Source organism: Geotrypetes seraphini, chromosome 12 (assembly GCF_902459505.1).
Source record: "Geotrypetes seraphini chromosome 12, aGeoSer1.1, whole genome shotgun sequence".
Taxonomy (NCBI): domain Eukaryota; kingdom Metazoa; phylum Chordata; class Amphibia; order Gymnophiona; family Dermophiidae; genus Geotrypetes; species Geotrypetes seraphini.
The window spans coordinates 42,827,340-42,840,457 of NC_047095.1; the positions used below are offsets into that span (position 1 = coordinate 42,827,340).

The 13,118-nt window shown below is 42.0% G+C and overlaps 1 protein-coding gene across 6 annotated transcripts in view; it reads right to left on the bottom strand.

Moving 5' to 3' along the window:
- SRSF11 (serine and arginine rich splicing factor 11) overlaps positions 1 to 13,118 on the bottom strand; it is a 204,450-nt gene that overhangs the window by 23,740 nt on the left and 167,592 nt on the right. The gene's annotated exons all lie outside the window — the stretch shown is intronic.

The window sequence follows — 13,118 nt, forward strand, 5'->3', positions numbered from 1 at the left end:
TCTAATTTTATCTTTTGTAAACCGCAATAGAACTTAAAGGTAATGCAGTCTAAAAATTGATTTTATTTTATGTTATGTGACGTCACGCCACGCCACGGAATGGCTGCTTGAATTGTTAGCTCAGTCAGGGCTGTGTAGTTAAACGAGTGAAACAGCATTCCTAAAAGAAGAATTTGCCGACACAACAAACTATCCTCTACTACTGATGAGCCAGTACAATTTGTGAAGGGTGCCATTTTTCTAGGGAGGAGGGGGACCTTTAATGTTTGCCCTGAACCGAGTTTAGACCATTCTAGAGGGGGCAGAGCTCAGGCAGGACAGAATAGCAAAGTTTGCTGAAGTTCATGCAGATGATGTTGGGGCTTGTGGATTGTTGGAGATTGTTTCATGGTACCCAGAAAAATTACACTCATTATTCACCTGCATCTTAAACATACAATAGAATTGATGGGATCTGGGCTCACAGAAACTTTTGGGGCGGCATTCATCAGTCTGAGATCGAGATGATAAAGGTCTGATTATGCCCCTATGTGGATTGATTGCAGGGGAATTATCCAGATCTCACAGTCTCTTAGTTGTTAAAGGCCTGTTTGGAGCTATATCAATTTCAACTGGAGGAGCGAGAGTTTAAACGGGCCCAATTAAAACAGGCTTTATTTGAAAATGGTAACCGGTCTAGTTCCATGCTGGCCCGTTTTTTATGGGCTCAGCGGGTAAATGCTACAATATAGGCAATTCAAGATGAAGCTGGGTCCCTTAACTTTCCAGATGTGGACATTCATATAATTTTTCTCATTTACTTTAAGAAGCTCTACAGTAGTACAGGCCAGGATAGGAATTTGGATATAGATAGCTTCTTACATAATCTCCCAATTCCAGAGATTACTCCAAACAATAAAGAACAGTTGGTACTTCCTATAACTGTGGGGGAAGTGGAAGGCGTTATTAAACGTTTAAAGGTTGGCAACATTTTAGGGAACAGTTGAGCATACTCTTGGTACTTGTATGTAACGGGGTACGAGAGGGGGGAATATTATCATCATCAATGGGGGAGGCTGGGATAATGGTGTTATTAAGCCAGGTAAATATCCTGCAAGTTGTGGAGCGTATAGGCCCATTTTGTTATTAAATGTTGATGCCAAAATTTTGGCTAAAGTATTAGCTTTGAGATTGGGAAGATTAGCTTCCAGGACTCATACATAGATCAATTGGGTTTTATTCAGAGAAGGCAACTGGGGGATAACATACGAAGGACATTACATTTGATCTGGGACTCCCAACAGACTAGGAACAACATTGCACTCCTGTCAATAGATGCTGAAAAGCATTTGACAGGGTTCCATGGGAGGTTTTGTGGACAGTTATGGAAAAGACGGGTTTGTGCAGAATGTTTGGGCAATGGATACTCAGTATTTTTATGCTGCTCCTAGGGCATGCCTTAAAATAAATGGGTTCTATACTGAATTCTTCTCGATAGCCAAGGGCATGAGACAGGGATGCCCCCTGTCTCAGTTACCTTTTGCTATTTATATTGAACCATTAGCATGCCTAATTCGAGGAAAGGAGAGAAATTAGGGGCATACAATTGGAAGTAATGGAACATAAATTGACACTTTTCACAGATGACATTTTTGCTTTATGTTAGGAACCCAGTTATTACCTTCCCTGTTTCCTGGATGTTTTTTTGGTCTTTTGGCAGATTATCTGGCTTAAAAATTAACATGGATAAATCTGAGTTTCTAGGGGTTACTCTATCGGAAAGGGAAGAACAGCGGTGGCAGATTATTTCCCTTTAGAAGTGCAAAGGGACAAATTAGATATTTAGGCATTCAAATTCTACAGGATATTCTGGGATATTGAGAACAGTACAAGTGGATTTGCAGTAATGGCATGGGTTATGGATTTATGGTGGGGATGAATAGAAGTGCTTAAAATGGTGGGGATGAATAGAAGTGCTTAAAATCAATGTTTTGCCCCGACTGCTATTCCTGTTCCAGACCCTTCCACTGGTGGTACCCAGGGCAGTCTTTAAGTTCTGCATAGAAAATTTTGTGCCTTCATCTAGCAGGGAAGACACCCACGTATAGCTCAACAGATGCTTTAGATGGCTAGGTGGGAGATCGATGCTGAACTTGCATTGATGATATTTAGTTATAGAGGTAAGATTTCTCCTGGATTGGTATATTGCGGAATCTAAATCAGGGGTGCTCTGATACTGTGAGATTACATGATGCGAGTAATCCCTTTTTACAGCATTTACTGCAATTGTGGGGGCAGGTACGAACTAAAACACAGGGTTCCAGAGGAATTCTATGTTGTCACCCATTCAAGGCACACCTCAGTTTCCGGTGGGCATGGAGAGGGGTGCTTTTATACATTGGGAAACCCAGGGCTTGGTCACCTTTCGGGATGTACCGAAAGGGGGGAGGATTCCCACTTTTAACAAGATGGTGGTTAAGAGTTGTTAAGAGTGGTTAAAGCTACAGCCTCAGCACCCTGGGGTTGTGGGTTCAAACTCATGCTGCTCCCTGTGACCCTGGGCAAGTCACTTAATCCCCCTATTGTCCCAGGTAGATTGTGAGCCAGCCGGGACAGACAGGGAAAAATGCTTGTGTACCTGAATAAACTCATGTAAACCGTTCTGAGTTCTCCTGGAAGAACAGTATAAAAAATTGAATAAATAAATAAAAAGATATCTGGGGAGATTTCTTTGCACAAGTGCAGCTCCGGCACTTTATGATCTCTGTAGGATGGGGGAGGGTCTCGCCCCATGAGTCAGAACATTTAAAAAATTTATGGGTCCTATTGAGGAGGGTATCGATTCTCTACCGCTATTTTACAGGGTAAGATTTAGTCAAGTACCCTTATATGCAGAGGTGGGAAGAAGATTTGCATTTCACTTTTACAGGGAAGGAATGGGCTCAGATATGTATGGAGGTTCATAAAGCGTCACATTGTATTTTGGTGCAGGAAAATGCATATAAAGTTCTGACACATTGGTACTTCACACCTCAGCATTTAAAAAGCAGGTATCCTCAGTTATATGATGTTTGCTGGTGATGTTGACAAGGGAGTGGATCGTTTCTTCACATATGGTGGGAATGTCCTGAAATAGTTCTTTTGGTTACATGTTACGATTGCTCTGACAACATGGATCTAAGACCTGGTACAATATTTACCCCAATGTTGTCTCCTGGGGACTCAAAATGTGAGGTGTTCCCCTTGGCAAACCAAATTGCTTGTTATGGGATTGGCAGCTGCTAAATGTCTTATTGCCCAGTGCTGGAAGAGCAAGGTGGCACCAACTATAGGGGATTGGAACAAACTCTGTAAAGTGGCACAGATGGAGCACTTAGCTGCAAAACATTATGGGCATTAAGAGCAACAGGAATGGTCCTTGCGTAAATTTTTACTTTTCTCTCAACCACAATAGGTGGTGTTGGTGGATGGTTCAGGGGGTGGGGGGTATGAGAAGGAGGAAAAGGATGGGGGTGGGTGGGCACTCTGAAGGACACACTGGGTACCCAATTTGAGGGGTTTATGGGGGGGGGGAGGGACTAGTATTGCTGCGATAATTCTGTACATTGACACCTTGGAATCCAAACTTAATCCGTTCCAGAACCCTGTTCGAGTTCCAAGACAATTTTTCATATTTAAAATAATAGAAACTAGATTAATCCATTCCTGGGTCCCATAAACTCAAATTTTAACAGTAAATACACTGGATTTTAAGGTAAAATATTAGCAAATAATAATACAGTACAGTATTTTCCTCACTACACTACACAAAGGTGAAAATCACACAAGATGCTTTCATTACAGCTTCTGACAATGAACTGAATTATGTATGGGTGGCCCGAGCGCTGGGGAACTGTATGCACATATAAACACGAACAACGTGCAGGGCGTTCAGATTCCAAAGCAGCGTTCAGATTCTGGGGCAAAATTTGCTCTAATTTTTCATTCGGATTCCAAGGTATCACTGTATTGTCGTGATTGCTGTGTAGTTGGAATTTGCTATCCTTGCATCTTATGCTATTTAGGGAGGATCTTTTATGTATTAGGTTTATGGTTACACGGTTCTATAATTTGATTCCATATGACAATGTGCAATGGATGTATATATAAGAACATAAGAATTGCTGCTGCTGGGTCAGACCAGTGGTCCATCGTGCCCAGCAGTCCGTTCACATGCTGGCCCTTAGGTCAAAGACCAGTGCCCTGAGTTTAGCCTTACCTGCATAGGTTTTGGTTCAGCAGGAACTTGTCTAACTTTGTCTTGAATCCGAGGGTGTTTCCCCCTATAACAGCCTCCAGAAGAGCGTTTCAGTTTTCTACCACTCTCTACGTTTGTACGGAATCTATCCCATTTTAACTTTAGAGAATGCCCTCTCGTTCTCTCTACCTTGGAGAGGGTGAACAACCTGTCTTTATCTGCTAAGTCTATTCTCTTCATTATCGTGAATGTTTCGATCATGTCCCCTCTCAGTCTCCTCTTTTCAAGGGAGAAGAGGCCCAGTTTCTCTAATCTCTCACTGTAAGGCAACTCCTCCAGCCCCTTAACCATTTTTGTCACTCTTCTCTGGACCCTTTCGAGTAGTACTGTGTCCTTCTTCATGTATGGCGACCAGTGCTGGACGCAGTATTCCAGGTGAGGGCATACCATGACCCAGTACAGCAGCATGATAACCTTCTCCAATCTGTTCGTGATCCCCCTTCTTAATCATTCCTAGCAGGCTGTTCGCCCTTTTCGCTGCCGCCATGCATTGCGCGGAAGGCTTCATTGACTTGGCGACCAGTACTCCCAAGTCTCTTTCCTGGGAGTCTCTCCGAGTACTGCACCGGACATCCTGTATTCGTGTATAGATTTTTGTTACCGACATGCATCACCTTACTTATCCATGTTAAACCTCATTTGCCATGTCACGGCCCATTTCTCGATCGTGTTTATGTCATGTTGCAGGTCTTCGCAATCCTCCTGCTTCTTCACTACTCTGAATAACTTCGTATCGTCTGCAAATTTAATCACCTCACTCGTCATACCAATTTCTAGGTCGTTTATAAATATGTTGAAGAGCACGGGTCCAAGCACCGAACCCTGCGGCACTCCACTCGTGACGCTTTTCCAGTCCTAGTATTGTCCATTTACCCCCACTTTTCTGTTTCCTATCCGCCAGCTAGTTTTTAATCCACGTATTTCACCCTCGATTCCATGGCTCGCAATTTTTTCAATGTAGTCATTCATGCCTTCTGAAAATCCAGATATACGATGTCAACTGAGTCACCCTTGTGTATCTGCCTGTTTACTTCCTCGAAGAAGTGCAGCAAGTTCGTCAAGCAAGATCTTCCTTTGCTGAAGCCATGCTGGCTGGTCCTCATCAGATTGTGTCCGTCAAGGTGATCAATGATGCTGTCTTTTATCAGCGTCTCTACCATCTTTCCTGGTACTTAGGTCAGACTCACCAGTCTTGTAGTTTCCCGGATCTCCCCTCGAACCTTTCTTAAGATCGAGCGTAACATTCGCCACTTTCCAGTCTTCCGGAATCCTTCCCGATTTGATCAACAGATTGGCTATTAGTTGAAGCAGTTCAGCTATAGCCCCTTTCAGTTCCTTGATTACCCTCGAATGGATGCCATCCGGTACCGGGGATTTATCGTTTTTAAGCCTATCAATCTGCCTGTATACCTCTTCTAGAGTGACCATCAACCCTGTCAGTTTCCCGCCTTCGTTTCCTGTGTATAGCCTGTCGGCTTCCAGTATGTTGTGTTTATCCTCCTCGCTAAATAGACTCAAAAAAATGTGTTCAGTTTGTCAGTGATGGCTTTGTCCTCCTTTAGCACTCCCTTTATTCATGGTCATCCAACGGCCCCACTGCTTCCTTCGCGGGTCGTTTCCTCTTAATATATTTAAAGAATGGCTTCAAGTTTTTTGCCTCCTTGGCTATTTTTTCCTCGTAGTCTCTTTTGGACCCTCTTACCGCCTTATGGCACCTGCTTTGATTTTGTTTGTGCTTTTTCCAGTTTTTTTACCTTTTCCATTCCTTAAACAAAGTCTTCTTGTATCTGATCGCTTCTTTCACCATTACAGTAAGCCACGCCGGTTTCTTGTTCTTTTTCCTCTTGGATTCCTTGTTTATATGCGGTATATATAGATTTTGCGCCTCGGTGACTGTGTCCTTAAAAAGGTACCATGCTTACTCTAGCATTTTTACAGTGGTTCTTAATCTTCTTCCCCACCATGAGTCTCATCCCTTCATAATTCCCTTTTCGGAAGTTCAATGTAGACTTAGAATAAGGTCTTGTGTGTGGATTTTAGAAATAGAAACTAGAGAAAATGTGCAAGAACAATTCCTGCACTCAAACCTGTTGAAAGAACTTGTTACAAGTAGGATGAAATGCATACCACGATATTTCCTACAGAAAAAGAGAAGCATAATGGCATAAAAAGTCAAACAGACCAAACACTCTGCTCCTACTCCGCAGCCCTTAACTCTTCTTCTCTAGGTCAACGCAAGTATTAAAATAACTCTGCGAGACCATTAAGAAATGGTTGTACCACAAAAACACACTAGGTCATCAACCAAGAAATTTTTTTTTTTTTAGTGATGACCTCCAGGTCAATTAAAATAATTCTGAAGGTGGATCAAGATTACAGGCTTTTGATGCCACCATAAAGGGGTTCCGAGTCTTCTGAGAAATAGAGAAAAACAGGAATGAGTCTTACAAAGACGTGACTGTACTATGTTAGCAGGAATGAATATACTATCAGTAAGAGAAGTAAAAAGGAGGTGACAACATGTAAACCATGTTAGACAAGATCCCAGCATACTGCAGATAAGTATAACAGGTAGAATAGTAACACACTGAAGGAAAATCGATATAAAACCCAAAGGACCTGTGACAAAGGTACAGCTTGATTTCAGTACTGAAACAATACCCAATGGTACTATGTGATACTATAAAAACTAAACAATGCAAAAAAAACCTCTCCGTTGTAATTGCACCACACCAGCTGTACACCAGAAAAGACTTTCAAGCAAAGAAAAGGCCTCAGATACTAGAGAGGTGAACCCACACTCTACCACCCATACATCACAGACAAAAAAAACTTTTGCTGATAGAAGACAAGTTAGGTGAGAAAAAAAACTCACGAGATTGGTAAACAAACTAACCAAAGCAGTGATACCAGAAAACTAGATAACTGAATAATTAGAAACATGATGGCAGATAAAGGCCAAATGGCCATATAGTCTGCCCATCTGCAGTAACCATTATCTATCTCTCTCTGAGAAATCCTACGTGCCTATCCCAGGCCCTTTTGAATTCAGACGCAGTCTCTGTTGCTGCCATTGTCTCTTCTGGGAGACTGTTCCATGTATCTACCAACCACCCTTTCTGTAAAAAGTATTTCCTTAGATTACTCCGGATGACTGACGATCGTTTTGTGGCCATACAATACTGCTTCAGGGCCTCAAAAAAATCAACTGAATGTTCAATAGATGAATTGTCCTGAAATGCAAAAAAGCTCAAATCAAGAGCGTGCACTTAAAAACCAGTGGCAATGAAAGTAGGTAACTTCTGTACTCACAGTTCAAAGTTCTCTTCCTCTGTTTACAAGCACGACAAAGCTGTGAAATACACTAGTGTTATAAGTAGTGGGGGAACCAGTTCAGAACCATCGGTTTCCAAAAGACCTGCCCCACAAGGCACAAGTCAATCAAAGCATCAGGGAAGTTTAAAAGGAAAGCTGATCAAACAAGGTTACTCAAAAAGGCAAACAATAAAGAGGAACAAAACGAAAAAGAACTGCAAGAACATGATAAGAGACCCTAGTAAAAATAAAACCAGTCAATATTAGCATTAAGTCCAAAATTGCTCTCTTTGTTGTAATCTCAGTTGTCTGTCACCGCCCTCTTGCATTGGAAGGAATATGATCTCGTAGAACCAAGCAGCACAGTTGGTAGAAATCATGGAGAAAACTGACTACAATGTTGTACCAGAGGAGCATTTATTAACTACCTTTTCAGAGTGCTCATGTGTTCACTGAGGCATAAATGCAAGGGCCGTGATGTCTGGCCCACATAGGTCAACTGGCATGGGCAGATAATACAGTAGACAACATAGTTAGATTCGCAGGTGCTGGCAAACTTCAAATGGTACACTCTGCGATCAAACGGGTTAACAAACTCCGTGACAGACAGCATACTTGCAGAATTTTTACATTTGCCACAAATACTATAGAAACCCACTCGTGACATATCAGTCCATATGTCATGCGGAACCGCTGGACTCAAAACTTCCTTAAGATTTTTACTTCTTCTGTACGCAAATCTTACCCAATTATGTGCAAAGGCAGGTAACATTCTAGCAATGTTCCAATGTTTAATCATACTTCTCACCTGATGAACCTTCGGATCACAACTCAAAAGTACAAGTAACAATACTCTCAGCTGTATTAGTGGAATTGGAATCAAATAATAAGAAATCCCGATGGTTCTGATTGGTTCCCCCACTACTCATAACGCTAGTGCACTGCACATCTTTGTTGTGCTTGTAAGCAGAGGAAGAAAACTTTGAACTGTGACTACAGAAGTTACCTACTTTCACTGTCACTGGTTTTTGAGTACACGCTCTTGATTTGAGCTTTTCTGCATTTCAGGACAATTTGTCTATTGAACATTTAGTTGATTTTTTGGAGGCACAATCGTCGGTCTTGTGATCTCAGTTTATAGCAACTATTCAGTTATCTAGTTTTCTGGTATCACTAAGTTGGTTACTTTGTTACCAATCTCGATTTTTTTCTCAAATGTCTTCTATCTGCAAAAGTTTTTTTGCCTGTGATGTATGGGTGGTAGAGTGTGGGCTCATCTCTAGTTATCTGAGGCCTTTTCTTTCGCTTGAAAGACTTTTCTGGTGTATAGCTGGTGTGGTGCAATTACAACGGAGAAGTTTTTTTGCATTATTTGGTTATTTTTTCTAATTTTGTATACTATAAAAACTTACATACGTTAATTGCATCTGAGCATATTCATTTTCTCTGTCTAGAGATTAAAAATGAAACTGAAAGATATGAATGTGACCTGTGTAGAATGCACAGCAAGAACAGGTCTAGAATTACAAATTAATGCATTAGAATTTGGGTAGTGCGAACTGATGTTCGGATATACAACCCTTTAACTTTAGACCGTGTACATGAAATCTTCAGTCCACTATAGGCGCTCCAAAACCTCCGTATTCCTTTAGAATAAAAAAGATGGCGTAAAAAAGATGGTGTTGTGAATAATGTCCATTAAACAACAGGAGAAACATGAGTAGGGAAAACTACTTCAAAGCAATTATATGAGCCTCCTGGAAAGTACTGTATAAAACATTTATGGTACAGTGGAAGGCGCATTTCAGTTAAAAAAACAAACAAACAAAACAAAAAAAAACCCAAATCTGGTTGATCCTGCTTAGAAAACAAAGCAGAGAATGATTCACAATTGCAACAAAAATTTGGTCTCAACAAATCACAAAGTTTTAGATGGTTACAATTGAAGCAGGCCATTCAGGCGGGGTTCCCTGAATGGAAAACTCTTAATAATTAATATAGTTTGGAATTCTTATGCTTTCAGGTAGATTTAATGGGGCACCAGGCCGCACAGTGGTATAAATTAATATCTGGATTTGTGAATAAAAAACCAAAAACTGGTCTTCGGGACATTTGGAGCATTGAGATTAAGCATCAAATTAATGTGTCTCAATGGCCACGAATTTGGTCTTTGAGGATGAGATGTACAGTGTCTGCATCTATGAGACAAACTTGGTTCTTTCTTTTGCATAGAGCTTTTTGGACCCCTGTTTGTTTACTAAAACTAGATAGCTCTAAGTCTAATAGATGTTGGCACTGTCATCTTGAGGCTGGGACATTAGATCACCTTTTATTCTATTGTCCATTTATATTAGTATTTTGGAAATCAATGTGGCCTCAAATCAATAGGATGTTAGAGAATCCGGTAGCCTTGACATATGATACTATTTTATTTGGCATGTCAGTGAGAGCAAAGAGTCAGATTTCGTCAAATAATAACAAACTTTTATTTATATTGACTGGCGTTGCGCCATTCAACAGATTACATTCAATTGGAAAAATCATAGCAGATTAAATTACAGTTTCTGGTGGAATTCTGTGCGTCATATATATAAAATGGAGCGCACAATAGCAACACAAAGAGGATATTTTGGTAAATTAAGATTTGGGGACCATTAACAGATTTTTGTAATGAGTAACAATGTTTTCCCAAAGTACGATATTTGACATGGAGGGGTGTGGGTGGATAAAGCACAGTTACTTACCGTAACAGGTGTTATCCAGTGACAGCAGGCAGATATTCTTAACGCATGGGTGACGTCACCGACGGAGCCCCGGTACGGACCTTTTTAACTAGAAAGTTCTAGTTGGCCGCACCGCGCATGCGCGAGTGCCTTCCCGCCCGACGGAGGAACATAAGAACATAAGAACATAAGCAATGCCTCTGCTGGGTCAGACCAGAGGTCCATCGTGCCCAGCAGTCCGCACACGCGGTGGCCCAACAGGTCCAGGACCTGTGCAGTAATCCTCTATCTATACCCTTCTATCCCCTTTTCCAGCAGGAAAATGTCCAATCCTTTCTTAAACCCCTGTACTGTACTCTGCCCTATTACGCCCTCTGGAAGCGCATTCCAGGTGTCCACCACTCGTTGGGTAAAGAAGAACTTCCTAGCATTCGTTTTAAATCTGTCCCCTTTCAACTTTTCCAAGTGTCCTCTTGTTCTTTTATTTTTCGAAAGTTTGAAGAATCTGTCCTTCTCTACTCTCTCTATGCCCTTCATGATCTTATAAGTCTCTATCATATCCCCTCTAAGTCTCCTCTTCTCCAGGGAAAAGAGACCCAGTTTCTCCAATCTCTCAGCGTATGAGAGGTTTTCCATCCCTTTTATCAAGCGTGTCGCTCTCCTCTGAACCCTCTCGAGTAACGCCATATCCTTCCTAAGGTACGGAGACCAATATTGGACGCAGTATTCCAGATGCGGGCGCACCATCGCCCGATACAATGGCAGGATAACTTCTTTTGTCCTTGTTGTAATACCCTTCTTGATTATGCCTAGCATTCTATTTGCTTTCTTAGCGGCTGTTGCGCACTGTGCCGTCGGCTTCATTGTCATGTCCACCATTACCCCCAAGTCCCTTTCTTGGTTGCTCTCATTCAATAATATCCCTCCCATCGTATAGTTGTACCTCGGGTTTCTGTTTCCAACATGCAATACTTTACATTTCTCAACGTTGAACTTCATCTGCCATCTCGCCGCCCATTCCCCCAATTTGTTCAAGTCCCTTTGCAATTCTTCACATTCCTCTTTAGTCCCAGCTCCACTAAATAGTTTTGTATCGTCCGCAAATTTTATTATCTCACACTTCGTGCCTGTTTCTAGATCATTTATGAATATATTAAATAACAGCGGCCCGAGCACTGAGCCCTGCGGAACACCACTCGTGACCCTCATCCAGTCCGAGTAGTGGCCTTTCACCCCTACCCTCTGTTTCCTACCCGCCAACCAGTTTCTGATCCATCTATGTACGTCTCCGTCCACTCCATGGTTCTTCAGTTTCCGGAGTAGACGTTCGTGAGGCACCTTGTCAAAGGCTTTTTGGAAATCAAGGTATATAATGTCTATGGGGTCTCCTCTGTCCATCCGTTTGTTAATACCTTCGAAGAAGTGCAATAAGTTCGTTAGGCACGATCTCCCCCTGCAGAAACCATGTTGGGTTGTTTTCAAAAGTTCGTTTCTTTCCAGATGTTCATCGATGTGTTCTTTAATCAGTGTTTCCGCCAGTTTCCCCGGAACCGAGGTCAAACTCACTGGTCTGTAGTTTCCCGGGTCACCTCTTGATCCCTTTTTAAAGATGGGCGTGACATTGGCTATCTTCCAATCCTCCGGGATCATGCCTGTTTTCAAGGATAGGTTGCAAATTTGCTGCAGTAGTTTCGCTATCTCCTCCTTTAATTCCTTCAGAACCCTGGGATGGATTCCGTCCGGACCCGGGGATTTGTCAGTTTTAAGTTTTTCTATCTGCCTATGTACATCATCAAGGCTCACTTCCATGGATGTTAATTTTTCTGCTTGATTTCCATTGAAGATTTGTTCAGGTTCCGGTATGTAGGTTGTGTCTTCGTTTGTAAATACAGACGAGAAGAACATGTTGAGTCTTTCTGCGACTTCTTTCTCCTCCTTCACCGCTCCCTTCTTGTCTCCTTCGTCCAGCGGTCCCACCTCCTCCCTAGCTGGCTGTTTCCCTTTAACATATCTGAAGAACGGTTTGAAATTTCGTGCCTCCCTGGCTAGCCTCTCTTCATACTCTCTTTTGGCTTTTTGAACCACACGGTGACATTCTTTTTGATACTTCCTGTGCTCCTTATGGTTCCCTTCAGTTTTGTCCTTTTTCCATTTCCTGAATGAATTTTTCTTATTGCCTATCGCTTCCTTCACTATTTTAGTCATCCATACTGGGTCTTTTGTTCGACCCTTTTTGCACCCCTTTCTGAATCTGGGGATGTGCAGATTTTGTGCCTCGCTCACCGTGTCTTTGAAAAAAGACCAGGCATGTTCTACTGTTTGCCATTTTTTGGAAGTGTTCCTAAGTTTCTTCCTTACCATTTCCCTCATTGCTTCATAGTTTCCTTTCCTGAAGTTGAAAGATGTCGCTATGGTTCTCTTTCCGTTCGGTATGCCTACTTCAACCTTGAACTTGATCATATTATGATCACTGTTTCCCAACGGTCCCACTACTTTCACTTCCTTTGCAGGTCCCCTTAGTCCATTTAGGATTAAATCCAGAGTGGCATTTCCTCTCGTCGGTTCTCTAACAAGCTGCTCCATGAAGCAATCTTGTATAGCCTCCAGGAATTCTGTCTCCCTAGCGCATCTTGAGCTTCCAAGACTCCAGTCTATCCCAGGATAGTTGAAGTCTCCCATAACAACTGTGTAACCGCTTTTGCATTCTCGCTTCATCTCGGCATCCATTTCTTTATCGCTATCTCCGGTTTGCCCGGGTGGACGATAGTATAGGCCCATCTTTATTTCATGCCCTTTCCTACCCG